At 46.9% G+C, this 13,307-nt stretch overlaps 1 protein-coding gene across 7 annotated transcripts in view; it reads left to right on the forward strand.

Annotated features, from left to right (window-relative positions):
• The window catches only part of LOC114255312, a 285,016-nt gene that overhangs the window by 146,988 nt on the left and 124,721 nt on the right, over nucleotides 1-13,307 (forward strand). The window lies entirely within an intron of this gene.

Here is a 13,307-nt window from a genome sequence, read left to right on the forward strand (position 1 = left end):
TGTTTGGATTGTCGATAGTTCTTGCGAACGTATGTAAGTATATGGAAACAGCAGAATAAAATTGCTACCTGCACGTCGCGCCGAGTTGCACGGCGAAGAAGGATACTTGAACGGGTTCTTGCACCGCTTGCGCTTGATATTATGCTTCGACAGAGTTAGGATCGCTTCTGTGCAAACACAGTGCAAGGACGACTCTGCCAGTCGCTTCTATGCATTTTCCATGAATATTCAATCATGTAAATGCGTACGCGAAGTAAAGTCGGCCTATTACCCCGTTTGTACTTATATTCTACTATAATTTACGATAGTTGCCGTTAATTAACTTTGCTACTTACAAACCACGCGATAATTCATCTTTATCATTGATAATCTTAGATTGTAAGATTTTCACGATACGTTGAAGTTTCCGACACTTTTCTCCCGATGCAACATTTTATTTGGATTTCCTATATTTCTAAAAGGAGTTTAAGAGTCTCGGATTTTTAAAAAATTGTCAAGAATCTCCAATAACATTCTCAAGTTTGAGAACTTCGAAAGGAAAATCTTGAATGCCTGTTATTCCGCCTATGATAATAATAACAAAGGAAAATATCTTTATACGCACTATTATTTGAATATACATCTCATCGAGGAGCATCAAACACCTGCAATATTTGATATCGAGTAAGTAAATACACGGTATCTTTTTATCGTTCCTAATCTTGACGCGACTCGAAGGGGCGCGCTGATGTTATTTTCTCTTTCTTCTCCGTATACGGACGAAGGACAGTCCCTCGTGTTTCGAACAACCGTCGGGCAACGTTTCAGAAGTGCTTCCCATGACTATCGAATCTCCTCGTCTCCCGAGATATAAGCCCGCGCACCGTTTCGTACCGTCCACTCGTACGGCGACAATCATTATCGGCCCGATGACTCTGCGCGACGCGCTTTAATATTTACTCTCGCATCTCTCGAGCACCCTCGTGGCCGTGTATCGTGCCACGGTCGAACGCCATCGACCGTCAATATGCTTCGATCTTCTCTCTCTCTGTCCCGCAGGGGCGCTAAGAGGGTGGCGTACGTACCCGTACGGCGCCGCGCGAAGGGGTAGGAAAAATGGTGAGATGGTTACACGGCTAACAACTGTAAGAGCACGGCGCGTCCCTAACCGTGCCACGAATTGAAAGTGGAGTTAATTGATCGGAAGTCTTGAGGCCGCACGTGCCGTTTTTTCGCCATTGTGCGTGCTCCGCAGCGATCCGTACAAAATCGAGGCCGATGTCAGGTCGGCAATGAAGCGCCCCGCCTCGCGCATATAGAACGATATTTTATTTGTCCGGATGCGTTTCGATTTTGCCCGTCGAATAAGCGCGTATTTGTTCGTGCAATAATGGTGTTGACGCTAATGCAATCACGCGCTACGATTCTCATCTCTGTTTCTGTACATATCATTTAATGGAACGACGAATATCAAATGACAGCGTTATCATCAAAAGACACGTAATTTAAATTTTCCGTTTTAATAATAACTCACAGGGAGCATCGTCGAAAAATATCGAATGCAATGGTAATTAGATTCTGCTGAAAACACATTAAAGTTAACGTCCGCCTTTTTGCAAAACGTTTTCCTTTATTACCGTTTGGATTTCCATAAACAGTATTATATGTTATTTTTGTAATAGCAGCTCATAGAGTTTAATCGCGCGCACGGCGGGTTTAAGGTCGCGAAACGACGGACGGTGGACCGTCGGTGGACGGCGAGAGGACGCCAAATAAAAGCGCTCAGATAAGCTCGCACGCGAGCGTTAACGAAATTGCGAGAGGGAACCGCCGAGTGCGTACTATATATAATCGAGTTTCCATCCTATCGCCGAGAGAAAGAGAGTGCCGGGCGGGTAGAGGGGCGGAAGAGGAGCCACCCTGTTTTGTAATTGCCGGGTATTTATAAGCAATACCCGACGAGGAGAATACGCGCCGGCGGTGCGCTTTCCTAAGCGTAATATGGTAATACGGGCAATGGCCCATATTGACATGAACGATGCCCGCCATTAGCCGGCCCGGCGCTGGATGACTGTTTTTAATTTCCTCGCCAAGTGAATTTCTGCCCGATGGGTAAGGGTGGATATTGCCGCGTATCACTCATAATCACTTTCCTCCGCGGAATCGTCCTGTGCCTACCGTTCTTCTTTTTTTTTTCCGTCTCTCGTTGGATTTTTTCGGGCTTCTCCTCGCCGGCGGCCGTTTGGAACGTGAAATATGACGGGCGAGCGATGAGACGACGAGGGACGAGATGTAATTGAATTCCGCTCGAAGGGCACAATTAGGGACACAACCGGAACGATCGTAATGAAACAAATTTAAGTGGCAGAGCGTGATAAGTACGCGTGTGTATTGAGGTTGGACAAGTTGAAAACTCGTTCGGAATATCGATACCATGATTTATCAGTCGAAACACAGTCTGGAAATAATTGGAAGAAGAGTTTGACAATAAAATCGAGCTTAGAATATAATTTTTTATTAGATTGTCAAATTATTATTATCAATTTTTTCAGCGTACTTACAAACAGTGACAGCCGAATTTTATTTGATTTTCACAAAGTTCGTGTGATTCACGTATCTCGGTTTGGCTTGTCCGGCTAAGCGTAATTCATATCCGACGAGAAATATTTTCAGCGGCAATAGATACTGGTTGCCACTCTGATTCACGCTTAGTCCCGGTAGCTCGAACAACCCTACGCGCATATACGAGAAAAATAAAACCGCCGAATTGCTCGAATTAAACTTCACCAAGATTAATTCGCTACATACAGTCACCCTACTCGAACACCCTAAATTCTACAAAGCTTATACGATTTATTTCATCGATATCAATCTTTGTACGCGCACACACAGTGCGCATGTGGCGTCGCTGGAAAAGTCCTCGCCACGGTAATTTCCTACGACAAAGCGACAGGCGGGCATGTTTGATGTGTGTCGTTGCATATCCTGAGAGCACCTGCGCGGAGGTTTTTGGCACCCCCGCATCTCCCCTTCCCACCGGAGCTCGTGTATGTCAAGTGGCCATTAAGGCACCCGAAAAAGCGCGGCATCTACGACGACGATCTCACGTGCTAGGAATTAAATCACCATTACGACCGGTTGCGCTCACCGGCAGATCCTCATCGGTGTGGGACCGCGCAGGTGTCCCACCGTCTCGCCGTGGTTACGCCACCGTATGTATAAAACTGCAAGCCCGCTGTAGCCGCCTCTCTCTATCTGATCGGCGATTTGTCGAGGTACCTTTCGCGGTCGCCGCCATCGCCACCAGCGCGACACCCCCCTCCGGTTGCGTCCGCTTCACATCCGCTTATCGATTAATTAAGTTAGATTATCGTGCACCGCCTGGTCCGATCGATCAATCAGAAAACAGACAACTGCAATCGAATTGTCTCGGTCAGCCCGTCGATTACAATCGGTTTATCATGTAAAACGCAGTTGTTTGTTCTGAATGGAAAAAAAAGGGTGCACCGACTGAAATGAAAAGATTTGCGCAATATGAAGCTACGTTTATTTCATTATTAGAAATAAGACAATTGTTTTTAATACAAAGAGTTTCACTTATATATGTATAATCATTAAACCTTATCGCGTATAATAGTGATTAACTAAAGAAACAAAAGAAAAGAAGTGGCTTGACACACCTAGAGATTCGACGAAACGAAATAAACGTCGCTCCCGAGAAAGAGAAAGAGCGAAAAGCATCGTCTGATCCTTTTCGCTTCTGAAAATCACGCGCAAAGGAAATTATCCTTTAAGCGCAGTAAGCCGGGCCTCGTTTGCTGGTCGGGGAATCGTTAAAGCTCGCGAATTCTTTCGTCGGGCGCACCGAGGAGGTCGAATGAGCGCGACGGAATAAAGAGAACGGGCGACCGACCGCCTTACTGAAGAGATTCACGAGAGGAGAGGGTGGAGGCGTTCAACGAGCTTCTAACCAGGAGTCGGAAGCCGGGGGCAACCGGGAGAACAATAAAAAATGGACAGAACGAAAGGAACCGGCGGTATATAGAAGACGGTGAAAGAGCGAGGGAAAGGGAGGTGAGGGAGGAGAGAGAGAAAGAGAGGAGAGAGAGAGAGAGAGAGAGAGAGTCGTCTCCGGTACCTCGTAAATTACTGGCGGGAGAATACACCGCGGCGACTGACTCGTTTCGGGGAACATCGCGAGGTTTATACGTTTTAATGTACTCGTTAATAGGCCTCCCCCTTTCGTCGGTCCCCCATACCACCCCGCCTTTTAATCCCTCGAGGTCCCCACTCCGTGGATTACACTCCGGGAGATATATGCTGATGGAATCTTATATATGGTTTATAATGCGCCCGCGCTCCGTTGATGAATACCATTTATATTGGCGTCAAGAGAAAGAGAGAGGAAGGAAGAGAGAAAGAGAGAGAAAGAGATGGAGACTCCATACGGAATGCATCTGGTTATTACAAGAGCGTAATTAATATTGTCTCTTTGCTTGGCGCCCGAGAAATTATGATTACCCTCTCGTTACTCTGTCGAGGTGGATAAATCCTCCCCCTTTCCTCCGGTCCCGTCTTAAATCCCCTCGCAAAAATTTTTGCTGACGACTTGACGATTTAATGCGGTTAATCGGGTTACGTGCAAAATGCGAAATAACCAATTGCGAACTCCAGGGATTTCGACGATGTTTCTTCCTCGTCGAAGTATTCCCGAGATCGGGATCGCCTTCATAGGATGGAAATTTGATAAAGAGAAAAATATAAAATTATTGAAAAAAAATAAAGTCCACTTGAGAGAGGCGATCGATTCGATGTCCCTTATTTTTCGCAAATTTGTGTCGCGTGTAATCTTGTTTTCATAAACTGTAGACAACTGTGCGATCTCAACATCGATAAACGCGACTGCAGTACGATAAAATTTGCGATGGACACGACACGCGTGTGTCTAATTGCTGTGCAAACGTGCTCGTTAATTTTTCCCCAATTTGTACTCATTGGTTAGAGATAATCTATCGTCGATCTAGGAGAGACGGAATCGGCGGAGCGATGGTTTTGACGAGCAGTCAATTTTTGTTCGGCTTCTAACGCGCGCATTTCCACGAGGAACCATTACGCCGGGAGAAACACACGCTCGCTCGCAGAAAGTCGTAAAGCGTAAGAGGTTGTTTTAAAGCCTGGCTCTTAATGACGTCCACGTGCATAATGCTTACGCGGAAACGAAAGTCCCTCGTGATTATTGGGGAGGAACGAGAGACGCTAATGCGCACTGACGATCGTGACAAAAATATTGCTCCGCGCAGAATACGAAATTCCCATGTTCATCACAAATTTCACATCAGGGTTGCATTTTTGCGATATTCAAAAAACTTTTTCGATTATCAAAGAAAAAAAAATTTAATTTTACGAATAATCGCAACAAATTGGCAATTGCAGAAAAAAAGATCATATTATTTTCCTTATTCATTTTCTGTAAATTATAATTTATTTATAATACCTTTAATTAATAATACGCAAGTAATACATTTAATTAAAATAATTGAAACAATTATATTAGGAATGTACAGGCTTAAGTTTTACAGTTAATAATTTATAAATAATCGTCCGATTAAATTAATCAGAGCTGATGAGAACATATTATATTCATTTTAATTTTGCACCTTATAACGATGAATTTATTAGTGATTATCTTTGATTGAAAAACAAATGGCAACGTTTGATTTTTAAGCGCGACTCCGTACCACTACGTAACACAAAATTGCAAGTAATTATTTTTAGCAACCCGCACGTCCGCGTACGCCCTCCGCTCGTACATTTCCGTTTCGTGTACGCTTCCTCTAATCTCTGACACGACGCAGAAAGATTTTACACACTGCGTACCGTTGGAGAACACGCAAGCGCCACAGGATTTTCCCGTCCCCGCACGCGCGACGTTATTTATTTTCCAAGCGGTACGCGGCGCTAACTCTTCCCTTCGTTTACGGACATAAATACTCGTTTAAGCCTCCCCCGTGGTATCTCGACGAGGCGATCCGTCTCTCGTCACTCATCCGGGATCATCAATCGTCCCTCGATCGTCCAAGAGCGTTGCCGCGCGAACGACGCGTCTCGTAAATACTTTATGTGGGTGTAATATAATACGTTAAATAATAAATAAAATAATAATTTTTTTTTTTAACACTACACAATTGCGTGTATCGAGTTACGAGTGGATCAGCATTTTTTTATGTTAAATGTATAGCAGATCCGGTACATTGGATAAAACATCGATAATAAAAGTCGGTAACAGTTTAATTTATTTGAGGGCAATCAAACTAAAGGAAATTAATTCTAGAGACTAAAGTATAATCCTTCCGTATCTGCGGGGGAGCATCTTTCGCTCCGCGCAATAGCCGCGAAGATAAGAATGAAAAATTAACGATCGTTTTCCGTCCTTTCCGCCGGGTTATGACCTCTCGAAAATGCATCCTCGCGACGGCGGAATCGCGCAATCCATCCGGCAATAAAAGCGCTCGCGGTCGCGGTGGATTGTTCTTTATCGATCCTTCGGATCTCGGATCCGGAATGGATTTGTCGTTTCCCGGGACAATAAAAATTAAAAATTCACGGCCGGCCTTCCCCCCCCCCCCCTCTCCCCCCGCCCGACGGGGGTGTGTACGTGTCCGAATGGCGTACGGTGCCCGAGGCGGAAAGTTTTACTGGCGTACAAGATAATGATATACCTTCGTACCGTTATCTCGTACATTTATCGGAGCGGTACCTAGCCGCTCACATACGCATATATACACACATGTTACGCGTACGTGTGCGGCTGTAGTGGCGTAGTGCTATCGTATGCCACAAAACCCCGGTTTGTTTTATTTCCTCGTTCGAGCACGGCGGAGCCGTCCGCGTAATGCGCGTCTGGAAAACGGTTTACTCGTCGCTCGCTCGTACGTTCGTTCGTTCGTTCGTTCGTTCGTTCGTTCGTTCGTTCGTTCGTTCGTTCGTTCGTTCGTTCGTTCGTTCGTTCGTTCGCTCGCTCGTCTCTCGCTAAACGGTTTCGCCGTTGCGCGTCCATCGCGCGTAATGACCGGTTCGTACGGATATTACGTAGAGGCATCTCGCCCTGTCCGACACCGATACCGTATCCGACGGGCGCGACTAGTCGATAATATTCCGGAAGATTCGGAGTCGCGCGCGAGCGCTTAGATTTTATGAGCCTCCCGTTTATGCCTTCCTATAGATTTTTTCGTTATCGGTGCATCTTTATGCCCCTGGCTCTGGAATTATGGAGATTGTTCCGTCCTCCGACACGAGAACTTCTAACGAGCCACCCGTTTTACCCAAAAGTCGAGGCCCCGTAGTTATTTCGTCTGAGAAAAATATTAACCAAGTTTCTCGAGACGTGTTTTTGTCGTGAGATCGATTGATAAATGGACTTTCAACAGAAGATAGCAGCACGGTTTGTACGCGGCTTCGGAGTTATGTACTTTGTCGCGAGACAGAAATCTGCGAAGGCGTGGCTGTGCAAACATCTTAATCGACAGCACCGAGTCTGTTTGATCAGTTGGTGCCTGGGCCGTTTCGCGCTTTCGCGTAATCCGACGGAAAGGGAGAGAGAGAGAGAGAGAGAGAGAGATTCTGTCGTCTGTCCCCCGAGCTCAGATCTGGATTTCAGAGTTCGCGACGATGTACACTTAAATCCCATAGAACGACCACGACACGGTCCCCTCGTCGAGTGACAGATATCCGTCGTTAGGCCCTTCCGCGTCACGAGATCTCTTTCGTCGCCTCAAAGAGGCGAAACGTTACAAAACGATAGGATCCCGCATAGGAGGGGCAAGAGGGCATCGCAATATCGCTCGCTCGCAAATCACGGCTTAGCCTTCGTCTACTTTGTTTACTGTTATGGCGAATATTTTATGGGGATATTGTAAAATTAAAAAGCGGCCCCACACACCCCACCGGCAATGCGGCTTCTCTGGTGATAATAAGGGTGTTAGTTTCCGTGGGGACCATCGTACATACGCACCAAAGGCGGCGACACACCATATGCCCTCCGCTCCCTCTGCCCCCATCGTTACTCCCCTCGTCACCCGCACACCCCTCGCTGTCCTGGAAAACATTTTAAACTGCGCGGGGTGCCAGACCGCTATTTGACTTTCATTACGTCTTATAAAGAGAGAGAGAGAGAGAGAGGAGAGAGAAATTTATCGAACAGATTTCTCTCTGGATGGAATACTTTGGTGACCCTCTCGATCTCATGCATTCTTCAATTAATCGCACATGCATTATGAATCCATGATTCACAAAAAAATTGATGGCAATTCGTTGTACTTTCATTCATACTTCGCATTTTGCACTCGCATAATAAAACTTTTAAATTTGAAAATGTAATAATAATGCTATCTCGCACAAACACCTTTTTGCATTTGTATTTACTTTTTATCAACATGCAGCATGGATCAATTAATGATTAGTTCTCTTATTTCAACATTATTAGCGGGTAAATAAATTGTCCCTATATGTTCAGCTGTGAAAATAATGGTTCGGAACTGTCCCTACGGAGAAATTGGATACCCGTTAACATCGTGCGAGATTTACCGTTCTGCGGTTTGTTGTTTCGGGGATATTTGTCAGATTGACCACACCGGCCGGAGACAAAGACAATAGGCGATTCGTCAGATGATTATTTCGATTTAGGACGCGGTCGTTCGTCAAGTTCCGGCACCTAAATTCTCGGTTAAGGCCGGACTGACAAGGGAGCAATTTGCCAGTTGTTTAAGTGCCAAGTGTTAAGTGCTCTGTCGTTTATGTTTCGCCATTATTGTTTTATGTTTGGCCTCCCCTCGTCGTGCACCTACACGCGCGCGCGCGCCGGCAACGCGTATACGTGCACGCGCCGCGCCCGCACACGTGTTCTCTCACGTATAGGTGCGCGCATAGAACGATTGAAATTAATTCGTGTTTATGACCAGCGCATAAAGCCGGTACCGAGTGTCGGGAGAAGATAGGCAACTTATGTGTGCCGTACCGTGCTTTACGCTCCGCCATCATTGCACTCGCTGAGTCTATTTCAGTATTCATACCTTCGCGAAATCGCGGCGATCGCACGAGGCTTTGTCCTCCCGGGGACGATTATTGCGCGCCACGACGGGCGAACGAAATTTCGAAGCGAGAATGCGGAATCGCGTGTCATTCACGAGCGAGTCATTTGTAATTAAATTACCGCGCGCGCATCGAGCTATAACAAAAATTATTGCGCTGTACAAGCGCAACGTGGAGAAACAATCGACTGAAATTCAATCGTCCGAACAAAATCAATTAACATGACAGAATTATCGTTGTTATCGCATAAAACCAATTTTTTTTCCAAACGGCTACTTGCGTGCATAAAGCTAGGAAATAAAAATGGCGAAATCTCTATCGCGGAGAACGTTTTTTTCGAACGAATATTCAGGATATCCCGATATTCCGACGACGCTAGCGGCTACAATTTATAGCAATTGGTTAACCAGTAGATACGTGCCTAATCTCGTGTGCGCGATGGGCGATCGATGGAGCGCACAAGCTATCGCGCCGGTAACGCGACTGATGGAGGAGCACGCACGTCGGGAAATTCCAATTGCACCCCTTCGCGCAACCTCCCCCTCGCAGCATCGTAACGCCAGCGCGGCAGTAAACCAAGGTTTAATCATCTGTCGGATTAGTGCGTGAATCTCATTCGGCTTTACGAGTTTTCAAGATCGACACCCCCCTCCGAAGATCGACACACCGGTGGTGGCCGAGTGTAAATCGCTTTCACGTGTGTAAAAAAAAAAGTGCGACGGGACGAGGGTAGGAAGGGCTTAAATACGGGGGAGGGGGAGGGGGGAGGGAGAGGACCTTTTTCATCGCTCATCGATCCCGGGCGCCACGCTGACGGAATTGCAGCGTCGATGGCGGAGCTTTAAGCCGCCGCTGTAACGAGATCACGTATCGGTTGCGAGCCGATGTGTGACGATGTGGATATTTTGCGGAGCCGCGCCGAACAGTTTGCCCGTGCGTTACGGCGCACCTCGCCACGCTTGATCGTCCGCGGCGCGTTCTTTTTTTTTTTTACGGCCGGATGTTAAACCTCCTGCGTTCTCTCGTGATAAAGATGAGAGAGATATTGTGTGTATATATATATATATATAAAGAAAGACTTGAGACTCTCAAAGGGCCATATCTTTTTAATCGATCGTGAAATTTTATAGGCGCGATAACGAGGCCAGGCCACCGAGTGCAATATGGGCGCTCGCGGGAAATCGTCTCTCCAAATGTTATTTTGTAACGTTTAGAATATGGCATTGTGATGTATAGCGTCGGGCGTGTGCGACGTCACGTGTCCGACGCTCAATGGATCTTTATCGCTACCCGCATCTGTCTTCGGCATAAATGGCGGTCAGTTGACGGTGCGTGCTCCGGATCGTAAATAATATGAAAACATTTGATTCGTTAACAAAACGTGACGGACACGAGATTAATTTCAATTGGTCCTTTCAAGAAAAACCCGTCATCTATGGACGATTATTTTCTCCCTGATGGGAATATCCGGAATGGATCCCAATCCGCGTACGTGTCATGCGGTTCTAAGCGGGTCCATAAACCCGTCGCATTGGAAAACCGCGTAACGGCGACTCGGACAGACGATATACATAGGTGGTGTGGGATGTATGTACAACTCTCCCAGGGGGAGTGGAGGAGGAGGGGGTGGAAGTACCCTCCCGGAAAAAGCGTTTCTGGGTCATTACGCGGCGATAATCACTCTCATAAGCCGGAATCGCGAGACTCGAAAACTATTAGCATATTAATGGCCGGCAGTTCAGTTAACCCTTTCATCGGCGTCGGGCAGATTTGCATCTCGCTGCGGCGGCCAACGGCTTGGACGGATGGAGGCGGACAGTGGAAGCGGAGAAAGCGACGCCCGCCTGCCGCTGGGACGGTGGCAGCGCGTTAAAAGCCCGGGCCCACCCTCGCGCGACTCTCTCGCGAAATTAACATGACAAACTACCCCCAGCAATAAGAGGGTCGAAAAGATATATCGCGCTGGATATGCGGGTGTACGGCAGAAACAATAGATAGCGTTGGTCGCGGCTTCGCGGGGGGGCGAAACGGGCTGAAAAGCGAACTGAATGAAGCCGGCGTTTATACTTTGTATTTATGATTCCCGATTCCTCGTGCTGTTTATTCGACGGGATGTTACATTGACTATTAATTTAGTCGAATCGCTAATGTCTAGTCGGTTTCTATACGTGTGCCGTCAGTTACTCTGTTGTTGATCCATCGATTTGAGATTAACAATTGAGGAATATTAAAAGCAACGTTTCAGTAAAGATGATTTCAGCTTACACATTACGCTTATTTAGAAGAGAGTTGCTAAATCGCGTATTGTAATTTTACTCTGGAATTTTTATTTCCACAAAAGAAGGTTTATTCACGTGGTCAGAATTCAAATGCGTTACTTTAACAAATGAGATATGACAGGTAACTCACGACGCAATATGCATAAAATCAGCAAAAATCGTAAAAGTCTGCCGACGTTAGAGGAGGCGGCCGGAAAATATTAGCATGTTAATTTACCCTCTCCACTCGGGGGCTCGTAAACTTCGATAATTAACACTTCCGTCGGCTCTATTTCTCCGGCCGCGCTCCGTCCGAAAACTCGTCGTCTGGAAGTCTAGAGATCTGACCATTTGTCCTGATAGCGCCCGTTACTATTAACTCTCCTTTCTCCCTCATATTTTTCCGCGGATCCATCTTAGCGGTCGCTCCTTCATTCTCGTAATCGTCGCGGCGCCCGTTCCCGCGGACTTGTCGCAATTTGTCGCCCGCGTTTATCTCTCCGGGCGTAGTCCTTTTACGACTTTCTTTTCCACCGCGGACGGAAGGAGACAATGGGCACGAGAGGCGGGGGGGCAAGAAAGAGAGAGGTCCTTTTGATGCCGCGACGGTGCCGGTAATGAGGAGTCAGGATCGCTTCGAGGACGCTCTATAGAGTGCCATACCGGGATTTGATAATTACAAGGATTATGTCGGATTTTAAAAGCGTCGGCTCTGCCTCTTATCATCGGACCGCGAGAAAATTCTAAATCAGTTCGTTAATTGTGCCCCAGAATTTTTCCTCAGTTCTCTCTCTTCCTCACTTTCCAATCTTTTTTCCCCCGACCTCATTCGTGCGTCTGCGCCATCGATTCCAACGTCTTCCAGCCTCGACCGCCCCATTGTCCCATTTTAATTGAGCCACTCGCGAAATGGTAATTAATTTTTAAGCTAATTGGTATCACCACGGAGAGGATATGCTCTTCCCCGTCGAGACTCGCGTGATTCGAACGCGATGACGCGCGACTTTCGCCGCTCTCGAGACTCGACTCCCGCCCGTAGAAAACGTCACTCGAATTGTCTACGTCGTTATCGCACGCCATTCTGCCGACCAATAGACACGCCATGCTCCAAGACGCACTTCTCAGCTCGTCACGTATAATTCGCGCGTTCCTTATTCCGGGACTATGTAAATACTATGTCTCGATCTTCCCTTTTTTTTTCTTCCTCGTACTCTTCTCCGTCCGCGGACTACAAGATTCGTCGTTAAGGCACGAAAACGAAGGAATTACGTCTCGAAGGTAGGTACGTCTCGTTAGCAGCTACTCGTCGAGTGGTCGTCTTAACGGAAATAATTGGCCGTCGTTAAGAGCTTAAGGCAGCTTGCATTAACCGCCCGGACTCTCCCCGCTCTTCTCCCTTTTTTTCTCTCCTCTCTCCATCTCTCTCTTTCCCCTCCCCCTTCTCCCCTTTCTCTCGTTGATAAGTCGTCCATTTTTCCACGAACGTCCGCGCTCTCGCCCGTCAGCAAACGATGAAAATATTTTTGATGGGTTATTAAATTAAACGATTTTTCTTATTGGTAGCCCCGCCTGCATCGTACCACCCCTCCCTCTAATCCCGCCGGTGTCCCGTGGGGCACTTCTGGTATACTGTAACGCAGGGGTCGTTCCATGGCAACCCCTATACAGTAATTATGCTTTTCTTTTTATGTCCGCGCCATTTCATTTCGGTTGATATAATAAGGCATTGTTGCCGAGCAGGGTATACGAGGGCGGGATAGCGTTTTTAGGATACTCGCTTAATTAGATCTCCTTGCCTGTCCATCCGGATCGTATTTTACAGAATCGTCTTAAGCTGCAAACTCGGGATAACGACGTTAGCGTCAATATGTCGGTCCAAATGGCCCGGCGCGAACATGTGTTACCGTCCTACGTGCACAAATACATAAGAGCAATCGTGTCGGAGCGCTCGTTCGCGTCTCTTGCCACAGGTCAATTAACCTA

The sequence above is a fragment of the Monomorium pharaonis genome, chromosome 10 (assembly GCF_013373865.1).
Source record: "Monomorium pharaonis isolate MP-MQ-018 chromosome 10, ASM1337386v2, whole genome shotgun sequence".
NCBI classification, from domain to species: domain Eukaryota; kingdom Metazoa; phylum Arthropoda; class Insecta; order Hymenoptera; family Formicidae; genus Monomorium; species Monomorium pharaonis.